General features: G+C 40.2%; 1 protein-coding gene across 5 annotated transcripts in view; it reads left to right on the forward strand.

Annotated features, from left to right (window-relative positions):
* Positions 1–13,366, forward strand: part of Inpp4b (inositol polyphosphate-4-phosphatase type II B) — a 765,962-nt gene that overhangs the window by 266,372 nt on the left and 486,224 nt on the right. The window lies entirely within an intron of this gene.

A 13,366-nucleotide genomic window follows, 5' to 3' on the forward strand; every position in this document is an offset into this window, starting at 1 on the left:
ACTATAGTGCATTAATTCTTTAGCTAACGAACAGTTTGCAAATGGTAGAGAGGTGCATCAACACATTGTCCACCAAACATTAATATCCCCAGTTTCTACTTCTACACATGTAAAAGTTGGGCTTCTCAGGGTCATTACAGTGGACAGAGTCCTCTATCCACTCATAGCTGGTAGAAAGAAATGGTGCATGTTAGCTACAGGCTGAGGCAGGGAAGCCCTTTGTGAGGCTGTGATTTTTGTGGACTTAGCAGTTAATTGAGGAGAACATATGCTTTTGATACTGAAGCTTCACAGAGTAGAGGCTGCCCTTTGGCAGGTCCTTAGTTCCTATATGAAGCAGTTTTTTCACTATCTTCTAATACCTCCCAAAGTATCGAGGAGAAATAAACTTTTCTAATATTGATCCACTGAGATTTCCAGATGATTTGTTAATGGTGGCAAAATATAGCCTACCCGCAATGTCTATGGATCATGGAATTTCCTGGTCTTTGGACTTCATATTTAGGCATAATGGCAATAACTGTTTGAAAAAACTCTTATTTTTCTCTCTAAGTTTTGTTTTGCATCTTTCTTCTTTTCCTGTTTTATACTGTCAGAGATATACTGCCAAAATGACTGCCTTATTTGATGCAGAATAATGAAATCTTGGAGTTAATAAGAGTATTAGGAGTTGTGGTACAGGACAGATAAATGCATCTGTAATACAGAGCACAGTCAGATGGATTTTCAAGCTTCAGCAGGCAAAGTAGACAAGGAACCTGAGTACATACACTCAGCTTGAATTTTGGGGAGCAAAATTTTAAAAGGAGCTCAGTTGTGTTAGGGGTAGAGCCAGTGACTTTTGCAGGAGTCTGAGGTGGTGAGTAGGGTATAGAGTTCAGGATGGAAACCTGCAATCAATATCTTGGGATTGAAAAGGAAAATAGTGTGGTTGATACCAGTTATGCAGGTCAAATCACTACCAAAAAAGTAAATCTTTAGATATAGAAGAGCTGGGAAGCAAGGTCAAATGCAGGTCCAGTGCAGCTGTGCTTCAAATACAGAGAACTGGCATTGGCTTGCTTGCTGACTAGCTTGGTTCAAGTCAGGAGCTCTTTGTGGTCATGGGTGACCGGCTGACACCTAAAAAAAACAGTGGGGATTGAGCCCATGGCAGACTAGAAACTGCAAGAGGAGACAGTAAAGATCATTGTATTGGCAAAAACACTACTCTTTTAGATTTTTGGGGTATGCATTCCATTTTACATGAAATAGAAGTTGCCTCAATTCCATTTTATACTGCATTGCAAATATCTCTTATTTTTACATCTAAAAATCTATTCTACTATTTATCAGATACCTACAATACACCCCTGCAATTAGGCTAACCATGCCGCTATCTGCATCCTGAGTGTGTCTGTGTATTTTGCCACTGACAGTTGCCCATGGCTCTGCCAGCGAGGTACATGTCTTCTCTGGCCTCAGTTTCTTCTCCATAGAGGTTGTGTCTCTGTATTGGAGGTGGTGGTGGTCATAGTGTGTGTGGCCTCATGTACATTCAGGCCTTTGTATCTCTCTGAAGCAATTCTTTGTAGTGAGTATGACTTTCATAGAAGTTTCATTGCTGGAAACTAAAGGGGCTTTTATAAACTCCTCTTGTTATCTTATCCATATTTATCTTCACAGATGAATCTAAATTCAGATGCAACTCTTATCTGTTCTTTACTTTCTCCTCTCCACAATGACATCTCAAAATTTCCTGTCAGCAGCTGAGCCTGGAAAGCTGCCAGGCAGCCTCCAGCTCTCTCAGCAGTGAGGAGCACTCAAAAGATGCCCTTGCACTGCACATCTCTCCAAGAAGCCTCTTTGAATGCATCTCTCAAGCCGAGCACCTGGGTGAAAACCTGACTTGGGGTGCATTGTTGGAATTTGGGCCCTGAGCCTTAGTGGTCACAGTAGGACAGTTCTAAGAAGCACGTTTGTGCTCTGTCAGTTTTGATGCATCAAAGAAAGAGAACAAAGAGCCCCTTTGGCCCTCTGTCTTCTATTCTTTTTGCTTGACTATATGAGGAGATAGCACCAATTTCCAGGGCATCAGCTTAGGTGATAAAAACCTGCAATCAATACTTTCCCCTGCAATTTGTATGCCTCTTTCGGGCCCTTATCCCTCTTACTGTAACTGTTAAACTTGTCTTTCTCACTCAAAGTGGAAATAAAACTGTCTTAGGTGATAGAAAGCATTTTTCCCAAGTAACACATCAGCAGGAAATCTCCACATGCATATCTTGCCCTCTTTGCCAAGGTAGCTTATCCTAAAATGAACTAAGGTTTTTTTATTTCTATTTGAGAGCCAGCTCTCAAATGACCCTGTCTTGGTCATTGGCATTGGCTTTCCTCCCAGTCTCTGAGTCCTAGATTCTTTTATGTTTCTTTTTCTTTATCCCTCAAACCCACTCAGATATTTCATTCTTTCACTTTTTCCTCTTGCTGTCTTGAGTAACTGCCTTTCTTCTGACAGTTGCCCATGGCTCTGCATGGCTCCGTTACTCTCATCCTTATCCTCCTTTACAAATTAATTACTTTTCTCTACTTATATCTCAGAACTCCGTCTGAGGTGAGAGGTTCATCAATGACTGCCGTTACTAAGGGATGATACGGTAGTGTCTCCATGCCCAGAATTTGTGCCAGTTAGAAAGATTGTACTTGGACCAGAAAAATTTCTCAGCCTTACTAGTTTGAAAAGAGGAGACTCAAGTGGGTCATGCTCAGAAATCACACATGTGGCCATGCTAAATGTTTAGATCAAGTGCTCCTCTAACTGATTAGAGACCTGAGCTTTGATTGTAGCTTTGCCTCTTAATTTGTAAGGTAATGAAGTTCCAGGCATCAGTTGTACCTACTAACTAAGCACCCATCATCTAGCCCTCCCTCTGTATCTTCACTGGTCACCCATAGCTAAGAACTCTCTTTTGTTATTGAATAAGGTGCACGCACACACACACACTCATACTTGGATTCGACACACATACTTGATACTTGCTGCTGTGAGTAGAAACAAAAGAATGCTTTAAAATTTTTTTTTTTTTTTTGCAATTAACCTCAAGGTACTTACTGTATTAAAGTTGGCCTTGGAGTCTATATAAATCAACTGTAAAATGCTCATTTACCACTTTGTCGTATCTAATACGTGCAAGATAGACTTCATAGTAATCAAATCGTATAGATTCTCCTTCTGTCACATCCTTCAAGCTGGCTTTACCTCTACAACCCCACAGCTGCCATCTTTACAGCTGTGCTGATGGTCTCTCACCTAGGCTGCTGAACTGGCTTTCCGAATATTATCTCTCTATCCCAGCTTTGTCCTTCTCCTGTTTGTCCTTCACGGTGTACTAGAGTCTCCCATAGAGATCCTGTAATCTGTGCTCTGATGGTGTGGGGAAATCTGCAGACTGAGCCCCAGCCTCATGTCCTAACTTATATACTGTGGCTTGGGATAGTTGATAACCATCCTGTTGCCTGATATTTGCATCTTAATGACTTTTAATTTTTTTTGGTAGCTTTTACTTTCTGATGAGGCTCAGTGGCAGACAAGGACATGATATATTTATGACAAAATTTTCAAACTCTTTTTGATTCTGATCTTTGGTGACAGGTATACTTTTCATTATGATGTAGTGCACACACAAATGAAAACAGTTTTAGCAAACAGCATTTTAATGTATTTCTCCTCATTTCATTAAAATAAAATTCTGATTTCACCAAAAATTGATTTATATCTCACTCAAATCTTAAACACTGCTTTAACATTCAGGGTGGGTATACTCAAGGTGTGAGGGCTAGTTCAATATCAGGTGAAAATGAAAAAGAAAGGAAAAACCAGTCCCACAGTATTTTTTTTTTTTTTTTTTTTTTTTTTTTTATCGGTACCGGGGATCAAACTGACGACCGCCTGCTAGCAAGGCAGGTGCTTATGCCGCTGAGCTAAATCCCCAGCCCCCTTTCCCACAGTATCTTGTTCCTTGGTTAACCTTGTTTATCAATAGCCTGAAAGCCACATAAGCATTTATATAAGGAGCACTTAGAAAGAGGAATATGGGCAAGTTTGCATCAATTAATTAGTGAGTTAAAAAGTCAAGAATGGATGCAAGGGACACATTAGAAGGTTTTGTTTTTCATTTGTTTTGTTTCTATTGTGGATCTGGTATGACAGTGATTAAGTGGTTTGCGGAGAACATGGAAAAGGAGACAATTTGAATCTATTTATTGGACACAAGTCTAGGACGTAGTAGATGTGAAGTAGGAGGTAGGGAAGAGATGAAAGGTGCTGCTAGAGTTCTAGTCAGTGGAGTCAGATCGATGGTACATCCATGCATTGAGAAGACAAGCGTTGAAGACAGTCTGGGAGGACACGACTTGCAATGGTCTTCCCCAGACCCAAGATTATATTTAAGTGCAAGTGATGATACATTTGGGAATTGTTCCTGGGAAACACCAATGAAGGATCGAAGGAGACTGAGAATGGAAAGCCAGGTACATTATCAGGAAATTTTGTCCTACCATGCAGTACCAGAGCTTATGCATATAAGGGAACTATAGTAGCCAGCATGAGACAAGGGAATCAGATGGTATTTCCAAGTTATGTCACCTAAGGGAGGGAGGATATTTGTCCTCCAGTTTGTTCTTGTCCATCATCATTAGACCAACAGGCATCAGTTCCCCAATTTTTTGGATTGTCTTGGGGTAGGCAGAGTGGCCTCCAGTGACCAGAGAAAACATTCAGACAGATGAATACAAATACTAGCAGTTAGAAATTGGAGGCATGTGGTATAATAATTCCAGGAGGACAGGAATAGGGCACAGGCAGTGTTATGAGTTATATCTAGATGTCTCACCAAAGCCTCATGTGCTCACAGATGGGACTTTAAGGAAGTGACTATATAATGAATATGATATACTGAGTCTTTGGTGTGTGATCCTGACTTAGTCCACTGATTTGTTTAGATAGTTCTGGGTGTGAGTGAGATTAATGTCAGCAGACTAATTTATCTGACAGAAGAAATTTCAAGGTAGTCTAATGTTGAGATTATGGCATGACTACTCTTGAGAACTTTTATCCAGCTGTATTTTGAGAATGTGGAGCAAATAGCTCAACAGATTGAAGTAAAAAGTTTTGAGTTAGCCAGAAATCAGCTCTGGAAATGTTGCAGTCTGCAAAGATGAGGTTGAGGAGATCTTGTCTGCAGAAAAGACTAATGTTAAAAATACAAGTACTTTAGAACTGGACACTAGAAAAGGTGGCCCAAGGGCATCACAGGAACCAGCACGCCTCTACCCTTTGCAGCCTCAAAATTACAAAAGTGAAAGACCTTGCCGTGAGAAGATAGCCTCAGAGTACCATTCTTCAGAATGAGAGCAGCTTCAGCAATTGGTTTCTTGGGTTTCTGTTCATAGCATTCAGGAATGCAGGTACTCAAGCCCTATGGCTAAGAGCAGAGTAAACCTGGTGGCAGACCCTGTCATCATCCTTGTAATGTTGGTTTTAGATTCATGCAGATGCAAGAGCTGTGGGATCAGGAAGACTTACACCCAAATGTCAGAATACCTATGAGGGTAATCAGTGTTCTAGTAAGAGAGCAATTAATGAAGCTGTGAGTGTGAAACTGATGGTAGAGTGGAACGGTCTAGAAGGTTGTAAAAGCCAGGAATGTAGATAATCTGAGGAAAGCTGCAAGGAGTAAGCAAAACTGGCCATGAACTGTTTCTTCTCTACCTTACCCATCAGCTGTGATTTCCTGCCTCGGATCCAGCAAACAATGGACTGAAATTTCTACAAACTGTAAGCTAAAGTAAGCCTTTTACTGATGAGTGTTAGACATATCCCATCATTGAGAAAGTAATTAAGACAGACAGCAATTTCTGCTACAGCATGCTTTGTGGAGGTTGAAGGTGAAGGCAGCAATCTTGATCTTATTTTTTTTTAGATTTATTGCATTTGATCTAGCTTTATAGAGGCAAAAATAGAGATGTCAAGTTGAATATATAAGGAATGATAGGAGTTTTCTGAGGAGAGGTGATTATCAAACAGTGATTGATATTATTTACTGGAGGAACCTACAGAGAGAAAACAAGACAGCTTCTGACTCAGCCTTGAGGAATCCCAGCCTTGAGTGGACAAATTAAGAGAAAATGATACTGGAAACAAAACTGAGGAAGTCAAGAAAAGCAGAACCAAAACCAAGAGTCCAACCTTCCCTGAATATCAGCACACTATAATAAGATTATTCTTAAAGAAGGAAGGGCAGTGCTTTAGCACCCATGGTTGCTTCAGAGACTAAAAATGTCATTTCATTTTGCATCATGGAGAAAGCTATTTTGGTGGTGCAGTGGAGTTGGGAAATGGAGAAAGCATGGCTACAAGTGTGTGCTGTACATCACGACAGCATGTGTCCAAATGCCTGTCCAAAGCTGTATGACCCTGGATAAATAACACTCCCTCTCTGGTTTTAGTTTCCTGTTCTTAGAAGTAGCAGTCATTCTTACCACATTGAATTGCCATGATACTAAGAGTTGAAGTGACAAAATATTTAGCAGAGTGCCTGGTAGATGGCAATCATCAAATGGTAGCTATTGCTAACTTTATTCTTTAGATTCTGTTTATTTCTCTGAGAGTTGTCTCCTATTCTTTAACTTTCTCTAATCATTTGTATTGTATATTGGAAGAATAGCACTAGTTTTTGGTAAAATGTGACATTTAACAGAGATGCAAAATCATGCCCAATTACCCCTGTGCTGCGGTGTCTACTTTGTCTGAGACTGTGCTGAGACAGGCAAAGTAAGGTTCCAGGAAGGAACTTTTTTTTCCTGCTAAAAGACTCAAAATTTCAAAAATTCTGCTTATGAGATGAGCTTATTGAGTAAGTATGCTGTGTTGTTTGTTATTTCATGAGGGGTTTCAGCTTTGCTATTTTAACTGTATCACAGACCAGTAACCTCAGTGTCATCAGAAAGTGTTTCGAGTTACATAAACTTAGATTTTTCCCCCAGACGGAGAAATAAAAGTCTATACATTAACATGCTGCCATGCATCTTAGGAATTAAGAAATGCTGCTCTTGCATGGCATGCATTTGGTTTTCTGCCACAAGAATTCAATCTTGAATAACTTCCTTACCTAAATTCTCTAAGACTGATTTCACAATACTTTCCTGTGACTCTGTGGTAGAAATTACATGACCTACCTGGTTGATGTTGAGTCAATTGCTATACCTCTGAAAAAGACCCCTTATTACAGGGGTCTTATTATAGGGCAGACATTTGTTCCTCATTCATAACCAGGACAGGGTGTTATTCAAGGTAGAACTGTTTGCCACACCAGAGATCAAATGAACCCTAGCAGAATTTAGAATAAAGCACAGATGTCACCAAGGATGTGTTGTACTAGTAAGTTTTCAATTGTGGGCACACAGTACCTGACGCCTGCTGCTTGAAGGAGGAGAGGTTCTCATTTGTCTCAGTTTCACAGGGTTCAGTCCATTGCTGAGTGACTTCCAAGCAGGGGCACTATTGCAGAACAGCATGGTGGGAGTAAAGCTCCTTCATACATGGCACCTGAGAAGAGCAGGGAACAGCCCCGGGAAGGAGGAGGCCAGGGACCCACCCAAACATTCCCAGAAGTGTTCTTTTCTAACCCCTAGGTGTTTCTGAAGCCAATCAAATTGACAATCTAGCTTGACTGTCACATATACCCTCTCCTTAAAGTAGATAAAACAGACACTAATCGTGTTTCTGTACCCTAGAGAAGTCTTATGTCCTCTTGCAATTGAGTATTTTGAAATCCTATATATATAACTGACATTCTCCTGGCTTTCTGTCACTCTGAGCTTCTGCTTGATGGGGCTGGTTTTGTGCATGGATCAATTCTCCAGTGCTAGCATGCTGCTGCAACTCCACTGTGTAAGACAAATTCTCACAGTAGACCTTTGCATGTTTGACAAATTAAAATAGGTTTGAGGTGTGAGACAGGATTTACATCACAGGCATGCAATAGTAGAATCCTTGCCTTGAAACCTCGTGAGCAGTATTACAACTTGGAATCCAGTTTTCTTCTTTGTCTCCTCTGCTTTCCTTTGCACTGTTAATGCAATCTCAGAAAAAAAAAATCATAGCAAGAAACCCACCCCACTAGTTATTTCCAGTTTGCAATGTACTGTGATTTATCGTATAGGTTCCATTTGTCAGCCCAGATCCTGCTCAAGCTTTGAAAAGCCTGCTCTCTATGCTGTGCAACCAGAAGTGGAATAAACTCCCCTACAAACACATGGTCTAAAGGCAAGGAAGACAGATGCCCTGTGCAACAGAATCAGATGCTATTGCCAAAGAAAATATGTGCTTGCTGGGCAGCCGTAAAGTAGCACATGTCCAGTTCATAAAACAGCAAACGATGCTTCTACACGGCCAAGTGGTCATGTCTTTCCTTGGCTCCCTTGAGTCTTTATCATTCCTTGGTTAGGACACTTACTAGTTTGTGGTATCACTTCCTAATTTGTATTATCCACCTAGTAAGTGCCAAAGGTATTACCCAGTGATTCATATAGATTAACTCCTTCACATCTATAATGCCAATGGCACAGTTGGAATTAGTGTTGCCATTTTATAGCTGAAGAGTCTGAGATTGTAGAATTTACATTTTGCCTATAGTGACTCAGCCAGGTGTGTCTTATAATTTGTTTTCATCCCTGTTCCCCAGTGAAAAGCAGGGAAGACTGAGCTTTTGTAAAAGCAAGAACCACATTGTCTTCCTATGTGGCTATGAAGTGCTTCTCCTCTGTTTTGTTTTGGGCATTAATAATTATATGGGTTGAATATATACTTCAAAGCACAAGGGAAGACAGAAAAACCTGGTTTCCTGGAAGTAAAATAAAAAATTCATATATATTTGTCATGATAGATGTGAGAGATCAAGAGGAAAGGGAGCCAAACTTGAAAAGAATTTCTATTCTGAGTAAATTTCTTTTTATTTCAGAGAAGTTAAACTGCCCTGTGTTAAAGAGATTAAAATAAAGAACAAGATAAGGGTGCACTCCCAAGCCTCTCCCTTACCCAGATTACTAACATCCTGGTTTGCTCATTTTGAGTTCCCAGACCTTAATTATGTAGCTCACAGCGTGAATCATACTGTCTGTTCCTACAGAGAATACCAATTTGTCTTCCAGACTGCGCAACCTTCTGCTACTACAGGAAAGAGTAAGAAAAAGGCATAATGGAATCTCCTCTGGCCACAACTCGGGAGCACTTTCCTCTGAGGTGATAATCACCTGACCTGTGATCACCACTTGGGACACCTGGTTCTGAGAGGGAGACCTGAGCAGCATTAAGCTATTCAGTAAACCGAATTGTTTTTAGGGCTCAGTCCTAGTGAATCTGGAGATGGGAGTGCAAGTCTTAAGCAGAGGCAGCAGCCTTGGGATTTCATCATGCTGCACAGGTCATTTACCTGGGGGAGCATCCTTTAAAGCAAAAGGGCGATTCTTTCCGGAGGGCAAAGCTCCCCCTCCTGCCTCACAGACAGGCTCAAGTGCAGCTGATCAGCTCCTCCTGTTCCTTGTCCCTGGGATGTTATTTGCATATTGACACGGAAACCAAAACATAGAATAACACTTCACCTTAGGAAGCTCTGGGGCTACCCCTCGAGGAGCTGTTTAGCCGGAAGCAGCAAGTGAAAGGATGGGCAGCCTCAGCCTGGGCTCCTCTCTGGAGCTCCTGTCCCCTGGCCCGCTTCTCAGCTGCGCACACAGAGCTTCACAAAACCTGTCATCAGCATCACAAAAATGAGTTCCTTCCTGAATCAGGTTCAAAGTAGGATGACCCTGGGGCTATGGAAAAACAAACAGAGAAACAAAATGACAACAACAAAAAATAAATCAGACACTCTTCCACAAAGTGGCCTCCTTTGTATATATTTTCAATAAGTAATCACCCTGAGTGGGGTTGGAGGAAGGCACAGCCATCTTAGTCACTGGAATTCACCTTCACCACCTTACATGACTTGTTCCTCCAGGATGTCCTTGCTCCTGGGTGTTTTGATCCCTGCACCCTTTCTCACGCTAGATTTGTTGCTTTCAGCCCCAACATGCGATTTGAGCCCTGGACTGAGGTCTGGGTTGGATTCCTCCATAGACTTTGCTTTTTATTAGTGCATGTTTGCAGTGCATGAAGTTTTCATTCACTGTGCAGGTACATAACACGGCTTGTTTCTCTTTCTAATTTCCTTTCCTGCCCACTTCGTCCGTCTCTGAATCTCCCTGCCCCATTCTCATTCTTCTTGTTAGCACTGCTTCATGTTTATGACATATAATGCTTACGCTCTTCGTGGGTGTTTGGCACATGTGTGTGACATTTCTTAAAACTTTCTACTTCTTCTTTTCTCTGCCCCTCCCTGTCTCCCTGTTTCTTTCTACCAATCCTTTGCTTTTTATTTGTACTTTGCCTTACTCAAAGAAGAGATACCCTATGGTATTCAGCTCACGTGTCTTATTTATTTCATGATTACAGTTCTAAATTTTATCAGGGAAGCCCTCATCTACTAATACACTGGATACCCCACTTCTCAACTGTGTCCGAATTTACACTTACATGGGAGAGGGAGATTGTGTTACCAAGAATGATGAAGAGGAGAACACAAAACAGAGCCAAGGAGGAGAGGAAAATTATAAAAAAGCAGAACTAGTGTCAAGGATAGCCTGTGCTTTTGTACACTAAGGAGTCACTGAAAGGACCCTCATTACCAAGCTGAGAGACCTGTGTCACTGTTTGTGTCCCTTAATTAAATCACACTGCTCCTGTCTCGACATTAGTGTCCTTTTCTGTAACGGAGAAGGCTGGACAAGTGCTCCAGTGCCTCTTAATTCTGGCATTCTGTAATTTTAAGGGCAGTAGAGAGTATACAGTTCTGAGTGTCCCAAAGGCATAAGTTTATTACAGCTGAATCTAATAATTAATATTCACCATGATGACTTTGGCTCATCAAGGAAAATTACATTATGCCCAATGTGCTTTTAAGGAAGCCTCATAAAGTTTAATACATTTTAGAATGATTTTCTGTCAGAATGTTAAATGTATCTGCGTATCTATGTCTCTGTGTCTATCTCTCCATATATATTCATACAAACACACCTCCTGTTCGTGCAGGCAGGCATGGTGTTTAGCACTTACAAAGGCAATGGCAATCGTTTTGTTATTCTGAAAACATGTCCTCTTGAATGATTTACATTTCAGGGATTCTGCAGGGAAGTTTAGCATATCTATAAAGCATTTGATCAAAGTGACTGCTTTTTTGAAGGTACTTATCAATACCAGAAAATGCTCCGAGTTATATACTTTAGATAGGTTGTTATGGAGGCAATTAAATTTGCTTTTCCAGCAGTATATTTTGTGTGTTTTAGTATTTTATTGTCATGCCATGTTTTTCTTTAGAAGACATGACCATTTGAATTTGCCTTTTCTTCTAATTTACATTGATCTTCTCATATTTTAGTGAGTAGACTTTTTCTCTGATGAACTTTTTGTTTCTCTGGATATTTATATTCCTTGAAATTCTTTGGCTGTCATTCAGTCACTGACAGACACTAAATCTCCCTTAATAATTTCCACACATGTGGCTCTTCAAGCTCATGAATCAAGGTTTGCCCATAGTGCACACACCGTTCTGTCAGAACTGGTGTTCAGCAACTTGTGCCTGCTACTGTAAGCATCCTGAGGGAATCATTGCTGCAACTGAAGAAAACTTTGGAGTATTGTTCACCTTTCAATGCTATTCCTTTGGACTTCTCTCCAGGCCTATCACGGCTCAGAGTCACAGCCTGCTTAACCCCTGAAGGATGATGTATGATATAACAACCCTTGCCTTTACCTGTTTCAAGGACGAGAAAGACAGCTTCCTTTCAAGCTTTATGATTTCAGGCTTGCAAATACATATGGTAGACTCAGCATGGTGACACAAACCTGTTATCCCAGCACTCAAGAGGCTGAGGCAGGATGATCACTGGGAGTTTCAGGACAACCTGGGCTACAAAATGAGTTCAAGGCCAACCTGAAACTTTGTCTCAAAACAAAACAAACAAATAAACAAAAAGTACATATGGTGGCTATAAATGAATAAAGTTGGGCTGTTGCTGCTTGAAGACGATGGGATCAATAATTATTTACTACAAATTCTCATGACATTTTAATATCAAAGAAAGAGCAAATATGATATAGCAAACTGGTATTCAAAATTTGTTCACGCCAGAAAGGAACTGAGACATAACTTTTTCAGTGTGATTTATTATAGATGATCATTTTCCTTTTAGGAAATATAAGGCAGTGCTTTTTTCTGCCACTCAGGCTTTGAACCTCATTCAACACACTGTCTCTTCAGCCAAGTCACTTAACCTTCATGGTATTTGGTTTTCCTGAGATATAAAAATGGGGTATAAACTCAGTGACCTCTGATGGCCCATTGGGCTTTTTCACTGTTTGATTTGTTAGTAATCCACAAGATGAAGGACATTTATCATTTGTCAAATGTTGCCAATTGGGTTGCAGAAAGTCAGTGCAGAGTTTTGGGACCAGTTACAAGTATTTGATACTTAATTCTTGCCTACGCCATCCTGCAAGCACTTGGGAATTCAGACGTGAAGTATCCTTCAGTATTTCTGAAAGACTCCCAGGGGCAGGCCGAAGGATCCTTAGGGCAAACCCACTATTTAAACAGATGATTCATTATTAGGAAGAATTTGGTTCTAATTCTCAGAGACTTTTGAGACTCCAGGAATATGGCTTGCAAACAAAAATACTGATTGGGGGTAAGCCTTCTGAATTCGCAGAATGTAACTGTGGAGCCTTTTGAAAGCTTATTTGCTATGCTGGTTGCCTTGGGCAAGTACCTAACAAGCACTGGAATCAAGAGTAGAGAAATAAAGAATATAAGGAATACTATAGAATGGGAAATAGACAGACAGAAAAGTATGATTCAGAAGAATCTTGGCTTAGACAAATGTGCAGTCCATTAAGTTAACTGAACTAATCTAAACAAAATGGTTATAATATCATATTATATGACATTCACTTTTTGAAAGAACTTAGGACACTACTAGTGTTTACATGTAGGTAGTAAAATTATAAGTAGTATCTATATTCCTTATATTTAGCTTCCTACTATTTCTCAAAAAGTATTTCTTACTTTTATAAATTAGAAAATTAATTTTAGTAGAAATTCACCATCCCCTTTGATTGTGTATTGCCTGTTCTCAAGATTGTATTTTGTCTAAGTTGTATTTGTCAGTTTTTTAAAAAATTAAGTCAACAAAGGATATTAAGACTCTAAGATACTGTTTGAAGACGTGTATTTAT

Source organism: Cavia porcellus, unplaced genomic scaffold (assembly GCF_034190915.1).
Source record: "Cavia porcellus strain 051 isolate PalLab524CR breed Dunkin Hartley unplaced genomic scaffold, mCavPor4.1 scaffold_14, whole genome shotgun sequence".
Lineage (NCBI taxonomy): Eukaryota > Metazoa > Chordata > Mammalia > Rodentia > Caviidae > Cavia > Cavia porcellus.